Consider the following 12,062-nt stretch of genomic DNA (forward strand, 5'->3'; position numbering starts at 1 on the left):
TCACTATTACTGACTCCAATATTTTACCTACAACTGAAGTTAAGCTGACAGGTCTATAATTAGACACTAAAGTTTTATCTCCTTTCTTAAAGATGGGTACTACATTAGCCTGCCTCCACATTACTGGTACCTCACCTGACTCAAATGATTTCCTAAAGACAGAAACTGACAGCTCACTAATAACCTCTTTGCATTCCTTAAGTACTCTGGGATATATTTCATGTGGTCCTGGTGTCTTGAACTTTTTTTAGCCTATCTATCTCCTGTTACACTATCTCCTTAGTTCTGGAAATATCTGTCAGCTTCTCATTCTCATCTGCTCTAAACATCTGTTTACTATTCAGCATATCCAGCATGTTTTCTTGAGTGAAGACAGTTAAAAAAATACTCATTCAGAATGCGTATATCCATCTGTTCAAGTGCAGAATTATTGTGATATGTAGTGTGTAGTGGTGTACCGAACACACGCACACACAGAAAAGATTATTATTATTATTATTATTATCATTATTATTATTATTATCATTATTCATTATTATTAATATTATTGTTATTATTACTATTTTTTTATATTTTTATTATATTTGTTGTTGTTGTTGTTGTTGTTGTTGTTGTTGTTGTTGCTGTTGTTACTATTATTTTATTAACATTATCATCAATACATATAAAGGAAAAAACAATCTATCGAAAAAATAAAAACATTGCTTACTAAAAATAAAAAGATATTCGTCAAATTCTGCGCTAAAAAAAACGTGTAAGAACTACAATATGAATTCCAGATTACACGAGCGAACCTCTAATTTTCACCATCGCCTTTTCCTCTTCATGCTCATCATCGTCCTCCAACACCTCGCTGGGCGGCAAAAATCTGAGTCATTCCGATCTATAATGCAGGCACGGGAGGCCCTTTGGCGGCGCTTATCCCGTAATGATATTGTTAGTAGCCAGAGACACCGCGGCTCTGGAATTAAACCTTACAAGGAAATGTAGTATTGATTCCACACTTCCCGTCTATCCTCTGAGGTCACTGTTAGTGCGTTTACGGCCATCGGGTTTTTAGTTTTTTTTTTCCTTATATATATATATATATATATATATATATATATATATATATATATATATATATATATATATATATATATATATATATATATATATATATATATATATATATATATATATATATATATATATTTTTATAATTATTATTATTTTTTTTTTAGTGGTGAAGGCCACGAGCCGTGACCTCTCCCACACGTCCCCACAGTAACACGCAGGCGGGAGCGGCGACCCAGGAGTTGCTAGGTAAAGCCGAGCGGCGTGGCTGAACGACCGTGTTGCCAGAGACGTGGAAGTGGCGGTATAGCTAGTGGTGGAGGTAGCGGTGGTGGTAAGTGCGGATTCGGCAAAGCGGCATACACGTTTATTGATCTGACGGCCGCTCATCTAACCAGCCCCGCACAGAAGGGGGACCTGTCTACCACCACACACCAACCTCTCTCCTCTCTCACTCGGCGCGCCCTCATCTTCTACTCTCACAACCTGCTCTCAGCCACGCCTTCCCTGTCTCTTCAAAGTTGAAGCTCCTTGCCTAACCTTCACAATGCTGCTCTAACACACGAGAGGAGAGATAACACAGGGATAACAGAGGGAAGGGGGAAAAGGAGGCGTGGGATTGGTCATGAAACGTCACTAGAGGCGGGGCCAGTCACAGCGAGTCGAGGGCAGTAGGAGACGTCAGTGAGAGAGAGACTTTCAGAGGGGAAGCACGGCCCGCGGCTCAGTGGTGGTTGTCATTGGAGAACCGAGAGCCTTGTATGTATGGTGTTATCCTAAGATGTGCTTATAAGGGATTGTGTCCTGTAAAAGTGGTTGGTCGGGAATAGTTTACACTGCCTCTGTCTCGAGTGTGCGTGCAGAAGACGGGAATTGCGTTAAAATATGTAATCTAACACTGTCCGGAGCCTTGGAGTGGCTGATGTAATATAGCTATCTCACAGACGACGCGGCCCTGCACTTGATCTAATCAGCTGGCAAAGGCAAAAATAATAAAGAACACTGGAAAGAAACTAGGTGTGATATAATAATAGTAAAAAAGGTCATCTATCCATCGAGTCACATCACAGTATTTGTATTAATTAGAAGGAAGAAAAGAAGGAAAGTGAGTGAGTCTGAGCTGAAAAAAAAAGAAAAAAAAAGAAGAGAGGGAGAAAAGAAAGAGAGTAAAGGACGACTAATTGGTGTTGAGTGAAGTGAAGTGTTTCTGATGTCGAGAGCAAGGAGTCGGACCCGCGCCCTTAGGTTAAGCATGTGTTCCCTGCTGTGGTGAGTGTCTGTTCCAAGGTCCCTTCTGCTCGCCGCCTCTCCCACCCTCGATCACTCACTCGTCGCACCGGTTGCCCTACTAGAACAGCTTCCCACCTGCCTACCTGCTCCACCTACTTATCTATCCCACCTTTCTACCCATACCTGTCGCTACCCACATCCATCCAGTCCGGAAGGAGATATCAGCCCGGTAACTGGATCTTCTCGTTTCCATATATTATTATGACTTGTATCGGTGGTGGTGGTGGCGGTGGCGGTACTGACTGCCTTGGTAATGGTGGGGGAGGAATGGCTGATGGTGGTGGTGGGGGCGGGTTGCATATAGTATGACGGTGGTGGTGGTGGGTTTATAATGGCATGGTGGTGTTGGAGGGGCGGATATGGGGTAATGCTGGTGGTGGGTGGTAAGTGTTGATGATTATGGTGGCGGTGGGGGATATTAATGCTCGCTGTAACGGGAAATATTAATCGTAGTAAGAGAATGGAAATGTATTTTTCTCTTGCATGTTAAGGAATGTTTTCTCATTATGTGTCTTTCCTATATGATACAATGATCTTATCGTGGAATACTAAAGCAGAATGTTATTATGCAAAAAATATCGTCTCTCTCTCTCTCTCTCTCTCTCTCTCTCTCTCTCTCTCTCTCTCTCTCTCTCTCTCTCTCTCTCTCACACACACACACACACACACACGGAAACTTTTGAGATAACTTTTCAGCATGGATTTTATTGCTTGACATTAACAACAACAGCAGCAACAACAACGAAAACAACAATTAACCAACCTACCTACCAACACCACAACCCCACCACTACCACAGCAACAACAACAACAGTCAACTACCACCGCCACCACCACCACCACCACAACAACAGCAGCAACAACAGACACACACACACACACACACACACACACACACACACACACACAACCTCAACCAGAGCAAGTGACCACTCGGCCCTCACTCTCCCCCTGGACTGCGGCCTTCACGAACTTTTCACTTTTGTTCTTTTCACTTTTCGGGTCTATCGTTGCCTCGTGTCCGGCCTCCGCTCCCTTCCCTGACGGTCTGAACCATCTGTGTATTTTCTTTCCTACCATTGAAACACTGACTCAGGAATAGTCTACCTCCCTCTGTTGGTTTATTCTCTATATGTACTCCTAGAGGTTTCTTTCAGCCCGTGACTTCAAAGAAAGAAAAAAAAGCACCACATTCCCCTTCGTTGTATTCATGAAGCTTTTACATTACATTACTTTTCTCCTTTTTTCCGTCTCGACTCGTGCCAGTGCAGATGTGAATTCCAGTAAGGACAAACCAACAAGGACCTTTGAAAGAAAAGTACCTACTATTTTACATATAATATCAGCAACTCAAGCTTTCTTTAATTTTCTTTATTTATTTATCATCGTTTCAGTTTGTGTCGGTGTAAATATGTTTTGATAAAATAAGAAAGAAAGCCAGAGATCCTCCACAGAAAAGTGAGTATCACATCAGTTTAAAAAATCAAATTTTTTTGTTTTGTTTTGTTTTCTTCATAAAAGATTTTACATTACAGACTTTTCAATCCCTGCCTTTGTCCCACACATTTTCATCTCAACTTGCGCCAGGCTAAATGCTGATAAGGAACAGAAGCACGAAGTTACACAAAGCTGAGGTAATGATGAATTAAAGAACACCAGTAGAAAGTTTTACGGTACTGAGTAATTCTTAATGAAGCATTATCATTATTTGTAAAGTCTTTCTCTCCTTATTTTCGTTTCAGTTTCTGCCAGTATCAGATAAATAACATAATCACGAAGTTACACAATGCTGAGTTAAAGAAGAACACAAGTACAAACACAATTTCCTCGTGAGACGTTAACATTACTTCAAGTTTTCTCCTATTTTCGTCTCAGTTTTTGCCAGTGCTAGATAAACAACAGAATCACGAAGTTACAACACACTGAGTTAAAGCCGAACACTAACAGAATCACAGCACAATACAGTAGTTCCTCGTGAAGCATTAACATTACTTCAAGACTTTTCCCCTATTCTTGTCTCAATTTCCGCCAATGCAAATGTAGACAAGGAGCAAAATCACGAACTTACGTTATACTGAGTTAAGGAAGAACACAATAAAAACACGACTTAGTAATTCCTCGCGAAACATTAGCTTTACTTCAAGACTGTTTTCCCTATTTTCATCTTCATTTCTGCCGGTACTAGATAAAGAACAGAATAACAAAGTTACACAATACAGAGTTAAACATGAACATATAACAGAATCACAGCACAATTCAGTACTCCCTCGTGAAGCCCTGACACTCCATGACTTTCTCCCTTCTTTTCTTCTCAATTTCCGCCAGTGTGAAAGTAGATAAAGAATACAATCAGCATGTTACGGTGCTGAGTCGTTCCCTTGGCGTCCATCACAATCACCACGCGAAGGCTCAACACCCAGATTACACTCGCGAGTTCCTGTAAATTACTGACTCATGAGAAAAGTGTTAAAGTGCAGGGAGTGAGTGGCCAGTCAGCGATTACCTAACAGTGAGCGGATCGTCGCTTTCCACTTGCAGATAACATGGTGGGAGAGAGAGAGAGAGAGAGAGAGAGAGAGAGAGAGAGAGAGAGAGGGAGAGAGAGAGGAGAAAAATAATAATACACTGGGTACATCGCTATCGGCCAAGGTGTTGGTGAAATACGTGTTATGACTGTCAATGTCAAGTTAGGACTGAGTGTGTGTGTGTGTGTCCGCGCTACTCCACCCTCACTCTTTTCTCAACAGTATCTACTTTCACCCCTACTCCCTCCATTCTCACGCCTTCTATGTACGAGTAGTATTTTCTTATCTCCCTTTCCCTTTCCCATCTCATTATTTTCTCCTCCTCCTCCTCCTCCCCCTCTCATCCGTCGTACTTTGTTTTCCTATCAGAATTTTATCACATTTGTTTGTGTTGACTTTCCTTCATGGCAACAATAAAAACAAAATCTACTACTACTGCTACTGCTACAACTACAATCAATTGTCATTTAACCTTTATCTCTCATAAGGACGATCACCAGCCTAACTTGAAAGAAAAAATATGATGGGTTTTCTCGAGAAAAGAAAATGTCATAAACAATACAATAAAGAGACACTGAGGAAAGATTCGAGCTTAATTCGTGATTGTTTTTCTTACTTTCGTGTTAATCTGCTGCAATTTCGTTTCTTGGAGTTCCGCAAAGATTAATACAAATATCATACGAATATAATGTCAAAATTTGTACTTTCATCAAGATAAAAATACAATATTATCACATGAGTATTATACAGAGATTTTTACTGCCATCATTAATGCAAATAAATACAGAGAATCATATTCACCGATGATAACCAGTTTCTTTTCCACTGTTATACTTTCACAAAATATGTCGCGTCATCACGTAAGTAATGTATAAAGATTTTACTGCAATAATTCACTGCAAACACACAAGCACATATAAAGAAACACATCACTAATGAAACAACTAACCACTTTTCATCCCTTCACTAAAAGACCACAAGGGAAGTAGTTGTATTTTGATGCATTTAGCTGAGTGGACATTGGCTGGCATCGATAGCCGTATTAATCGTTCTAATGACATTTTCGACGCGTTAAACCCCTCCCCGCCCTCTCTCTCAGTGCCTTCCAGTGATAAATCCTCATATGACACTATCAGATCCTTATTAGCGTGTCGGAACCCCTCATAAAGCCATCCACAGGCCAGATGACGATGCTCACTTGATCGCCCACCCGATGCTCCCGCGCCGCCAGAGAAAACGCGCTCTAATATGTTAATCAAGGCGATAACCGCTTTACTAGTCTAAACAGCTGAATTTCGATTATCGGTTAAACCCAGGGGTGTTCTGGCTTTACAAGTGAGCCAATCAGTTCGTTAGCTAGGTGAGGGATGCGTGCGGTCGGAAAATGGAGCTTGATCGAGTCTTTTATCGGACTGAAGTTTGTTTACATGGTGTAGTTTAGAGATTGGTAAGAATAAAAACACACATATATTTACAGCTTGTGGTCTTATCTCTCTCTCTCTCTCTCTCTCTCTCTCTCTCTCTCTCTCTCTCTCTCTCTCTCTCTCTCTCTGTGTGTGTGTGTGTGTGTGTGTGTGTGTGTGTGTGTGTGTGTGTGTTTGTCCGATACTGGTATTCGTTAATCAGGTTAATTAGGTTTATTCGTCGATAGCTTTGGAGTTGCTTAGCCCGTATGATGTGCAAGTTTACCTGATCTCATGCAACAACAAGAACAACAACAAAAACAACAACAATAGCAGCAGCAACAACTATGATAATACTAATAACAATAACAATAACAATAATGTCAGTATCTGCCATTGTTCTAACCATAACACATGTTCACAAGCGGAGGGAGGGGAAGGGGAATGGGCAAGACGACATGTTAATGGGAGAGGGAGTGTGTTGGAGTGCAGGGGAGGGAGTGGAGGGAGTGGAAGGAAGGGAGGAAGGGAGGAAGGGAGTAGTGGACCCTCACCCGCAGTCACGCCCTGTTACCCTTCCTTGCTTTCCTCCCTTTCTCCCTTCTTCCTCCTGCCTGCATTTCTCTCTCTCTCTCTCTCTCTCTCTCTCTCTCTCTCTCTCTCTCTCTCTCTCTCTCTCTCATTGTTCTCTTCCACAATATTTTCCTCTCCCTTTTCATCATTAACTACTTAGTGTTATTAGCTTGCTCTTTGATTTTTTTCTACCTTCCCTCGCACACTACAATTAATTTTCAAGATTCTCCTAATCCAGTTTTTTTCTTTCCTCACCTACAACAATTCATCCTCCTTTAATATAGTTTAGATAAAAAAAATTGTTACCGTGCCTTATTTTTGTCTACAATCTGTAGCTTTTTCCATCAATCTTAAGTTCTCTAATATGCCTTCAGTCTTCGTATGTGATAACTAAGAGGATCAGAGGGCTTAACAGTGAAGGAAATCGTTTAGCAATGAAAGTGAGAGTGGCTAAGCGTGGCTGAGTGTGGCACGTTACTCGACTTCTAACCGCAAGTATACCACATACCGCTAAGGAGCTACTATTTCATACCATAGTCATCCACAACCATTAAACGATGCGCACATAGCCGGACCACAGTGATCATAAATTGCACCTCCTCATACCGTAACCAACACCATTACCACAGCCAGTAAATGTGAATCTATGAATCTAACATTTTATATCATCATCATTAATAACCATTAAACGTATACACCTACTGGACAAACCATAGCGATCATAAACAGCACTGCCTCATAACATAAGCAACACCATTACCACCGCTAGAATTACGACCAGAGTGGCTGCAAACACGTTAGGTCTTACACCACTACCACTACCACTAACACACACACACACAAACACCTTTATCTACCTGCCAGCTATTTTCACTCTCCCGCGCTGCTTCCATTAGCGTAAATATTTGAGTAGGAGGAGAAAAAAGCGTGTCGTTATACTGCGACAGTCATTAACAAGCCCCCGGTGACATATTACAAAGCTCGCGACTACTGCCCGCAGCATCTGCCGATCAGGATAAGCAGCTGTTGGGTACTCTTAGGGAGGGCCATATAATTTTACTGCAATAGGATGTGGAGGGAAAAGTAAGGTACAGTTGTTTCATTTTGTGTTTTCATACATCTGTGACTCTGTCTTTTCGTCTTATCTTCTGTTGCAATACAAATGAAAGTTTAGAATATCACGAATACATTGAACTGAAAATATTGTTTTTCCCTGTCTTCTGTTGAAATGCAGGTGTGCGTTTAGAGTATCACGAATGCATGAATTGAGATGGTTATTTTCTCATTAAACGGCTTCTGTTGAGTATAGCTAAGAAATTACAGGTAAAGTTTGGAATATCGTGATTGTAAAAAGTAGGATTTTTTCCGCAAATGGATGGCACATACAGATAAACGCATTTCTTTCTTGTTTTCCTTCCAAAGTGTAATGTGAATCCTCTGCAAACTACGACAGACAGAATGCGGAGAGTTTGTTATATCACGAATGTGGGAGGCAAGATTCTTATGATTTTCCTCGAATAGATGATTAATATATTTGTCTCTCATTTTCCTCACTAACTATAATGGAAATCTTGCATAAACTGCGATAGAGGACGGAGGAGATAATCAAGAATAAAGTTAAGAATTTCACAAATTTACACGAGGTTAGCATCCTCTTCTTTTCTTATTTATTTTTATTTCAGGAATGGATGGTTTATACTCGTGTATTCGTCTTTCGAGTTCCTGACAAAGTGCAATGTAGAGATTCAACAGACTGCGACAGAGACCAGGCATAATAAAGTTTGGAATATCACCAGTGTCAGCACAGAGACTTTTCCGCCGGGAATGGATGGCTGGCTCATTACGTCTGTATTTCAATCGGGTATTTGTCACCGGTATTAATTCCTTTAGTTCTGAAATATTGGTAAAGTTTTATATGAATAACTGTGACGTGGATGAGGGAAGCTTTTCATTGATGCAAGAAAAGTAGGAGTAGGAGGAAGGGGATACGAAATTGAAACACGCTGACGTAACACTTTCTTTACACTCCTACATCATTTTCTTACTTTACGATATAGTGGTCTGGCGTGCATGGGTGTTTATCGCACGTATTATTCATGTGGTGCAGCCTTTGAAGCAGCGATGATTTACACGTAAAGGGATTATGAAAATGATACAAAGCCAAACACACTTTTAAAGACAAGATGAAACAAACGTGAAATTTCGTGAAGATTAAACAGATACACATCAGATTTCCGGGATCTCTCTCTCTCTCTCTCTCTCTCTCTCTCTCTCTCTCTCTCTCTCTCTCTCTCTCTCTCTCTCTCTCTCTCTCTCTCTCTCTCTCTCTCTCTCTCTCTCTCTCTCTCTCTCTCTCTCTCTCTCTCTCTCTCTCTCTCTCTCTCTCTCTCTCTCTCTCTCTCTCTCTCTCTCTCTCTCTCTCTCTCTCTCTCTCTCTCTCTCTCTCTCTCTCTCTCTCTCTCTCTCTCTCTCTCTCTCTCTCTCTCTTTGTGTGTGTGTGTGTGTGTGTGTGTGTGTGTGTGTGTGTGTTATCAATTCATCAACATGTCCTGTTTTTCTATCTCCGTATTCAGCAGCATTACTGTGATAATACTCGTGGGAAAGAAAGTTCCTCTATTACTCAAAAAGAAAAAAAAAGTGACCCACGTAGTTCTTCTCACTGTATTATGTTCAATAAAGCAGGGCATTACCAAAGACAAAGAACGGATGACTTGTATTTCATTACTTTTATTTATTATGTTTTCATTTTATTTCTGCTACAAATATGTCCTCTCCTCTTTTCACACCTCTGGTCACTGAGTATGCCAAAGTGAAGAAAGGTTGTTTGGACACATTTACCCACACTCTTCCTACAATAACAGTCACAAAGCACGAACTCCGCCCTCCTCTCTCTCTCTCTCTCTCTCTCTCTCTCTCTCTCTCTCTCTCTCTCTCTCTCTCTCTCTCTCTCTCTCTCTCTCTCTCTCTCTCTCTCACACACACACACACACACACACACACACACACACACACACACACACACACACACACACACCGTGCCTAGTTAAAACACCGAATATACAAATTTCACGATTTTTAGTTTTGTATCCCTTCTTATGTAATTTAACCCGTAGAATCGATTGAGCACATCGCCAAATGGCTATCGACCATAGACTATGGTCGATAGCCATTTGTATGTGTGTGTGTGTGTGTATGTGTGTCACACATACACACACACACACACACACACACACACACACACACACACACACACACACACACACACACACACACACACACACACACACACACACACACACACACACACAACACTTACATATATAACAAGAATCTAAAAATTAATGAGGAGAGAGAGAGAGAGAGAGAGAGAGAGAGAGAGAGAGAGAGAGAGAGAGAGAGAGAGAGAGAGAGAGAGAGGCAGGCAGGCAGGTAGTGGAGGAAAGCGGACAGCCAAGTTAATGGCAACTCGGAGCGTTCAATATCTTGTACAACTACTGTGACTGTCCTGTGCTGACTGAAAGCAACAGCAGCAGCAGCAAGGCGAGGAGGAGGAGGAGGAGAAGGAAGAGAAAGAGGTGGAAGAGGAGGGGAAAGAAGAATAGGAGGAAGAGGAGAGAAGGTGGATGATGATGTTAGCGGAGAACGAGGAGGACAAAAGGAAGAAGAAAAGCACTAGACACGTTGGTTCTTGCAAGACTGTTTGTGATAAAGCTACACTAATCTAAGGTAAGAGGAGGAGGGGGAGGAGGAGGAAGAGGAGGAAGAGGAGGAGGGGGAGGAGGAGGAAGAGGAGGAAGAAGAGGAGAAGGATGAATAGGAGGAGGAGGGAGAGGAGGAATTTATGATAAGCTACGAGTACACTCTCTAATCTAAAGTATGAAGAGGAGGAGGAGGAGAAGAAGGAGAAGGAAAAGAAGAAGAAGAAAAAAAGAGGGGGATGACAAGGAGGAGGAGGAGGAGGAGGAGGTGGAAAAAAAAAGAAATACTGCTACTGTTGATGATGATAATGAGGATTAATAGTAATAAAAAAAAAAACAGAAAAAGAAGCAAAAGAACAATAAGTGAAAAAAAAAATGAAGTAAAGAAAGAAAGCATTGAAAGAGATTAATAGCATTTCAGGTATTTCGAAAAGAAAGGAATGACTTTCAAGCGCAAAGAGCAAAGGGAGAGTACACTAGGAAGGTTCTGTTTGTTTGTCTGTATGCCTGTCTCTGCCTCTTTTTTTTTTTTTTTGTCTAATGAGAGGGTAGCTAGAAATTTAGAAAGAAGAGAAGGAGGAGGAGGAAGAAGAAGAAGAAGAAGAAGAAGAAGAAGAAGAAGAAGAAGAAGAAGAAGAAGAAGAAGGAGAAAGAAGAAAAGGAAAGATGACTTGGAAGAATTGTGTTGTAAACATCAGAAAACAACTCTTGCATTTAAACCTAATAAGTACATAAAAAGGAAACTCTCTCTCTCTCTCTCTCTCTCTCTCTCTCTCTCTCTCTCTCTCTCTCTCTCTCTCTCTCTCTCGCCCGGTCGCTCAAACACGGAGAAAACGAAAACGCGAAAACAGGAAAACGAACGATAACGTCCCTCTAACGTCAACCCTTTTATCCTCCTCCTCCTCCTCCTCTTCTCGCGGTGACCTTTCCTAGCAAACGGTGCCACGAGTCAGGAAGGATCTGCGGGGATTAGTATGTGTGGTGATTGACAACACACGCCCAAAGGATTGCTGCAGCGAGGACTCACTTATTAGTTATTCTTTATTCGGTTTTGGCTTTGCCTGCTAGGCTTTGGTGTTTACCGTTTGGTGCGTGGGTTTGGTAATTTTGGTTTTTGTGTTTTTTCATTTTTTTCTTTTTTGATTTTATATTTGGGGTTACTTATTTGTTTATTTGTTTATTTTTTTGCTGCTTTATGTTACGTTTTTTTTTCTTTGTAATTATTGGTAGACTGTAGGAAGAGTGGAGAGAGAGAGAGAGAGAGAGAGAGAGAGAGAGAGAGAGAGAGAGAGAGAGAGAGAGAGAGAGAGAGAGAGAGAGACCACAAAGAGAAACAAAGATAAAATATTGCGTGTGTGTGTGTGTGTGTGAGTGTGTGTGTGTGTGTGTGTCTGGATTTAATGGATGTAGTGAAAGTGTCTAAAGTATCCAGCTGACAAATAAAACATTCTTCTACTTATACTGGTCATGTGATAAATAAAAAAAAAGTAGCATGAAAAACATAAATATAAATGAAA

General features: G+C 41.0%; 1 protein-coding gene across 1 annotated transcript in view; it reads left to right on the forward strand.

Moving 5' to 3' along the window:
- Positions 1–1,319: 1,319 nt before the first annotated feature.
- The window catches only part of LOC135104251 (uncharacterized), a 123,453-nt gene continuing 112,710 nt past the window's right edge, over positions 1,320–12,062 (forward strand). The window contains 1 exon segment of the mRNA XM_064011431.1: positions 1,320–1,815. The gene's annotated coding sequence lies outside the window, so the exon portion shown is untranslated.

Source organism: Scylla paramamosain, chromosome 10, assembly GCF_035594125.1.
Source record: "Scylla paramamosain isolate STU-SP2022 chromosome 10, ASM3559412v1, whole genome shotgun sequence".
Taxonomy (NCBI): Eukaryota; Metazoa; Arthropoda; class Malacostraca; order Decapoda; family Portunidae; genus Scylla; species Scylla paramamosain.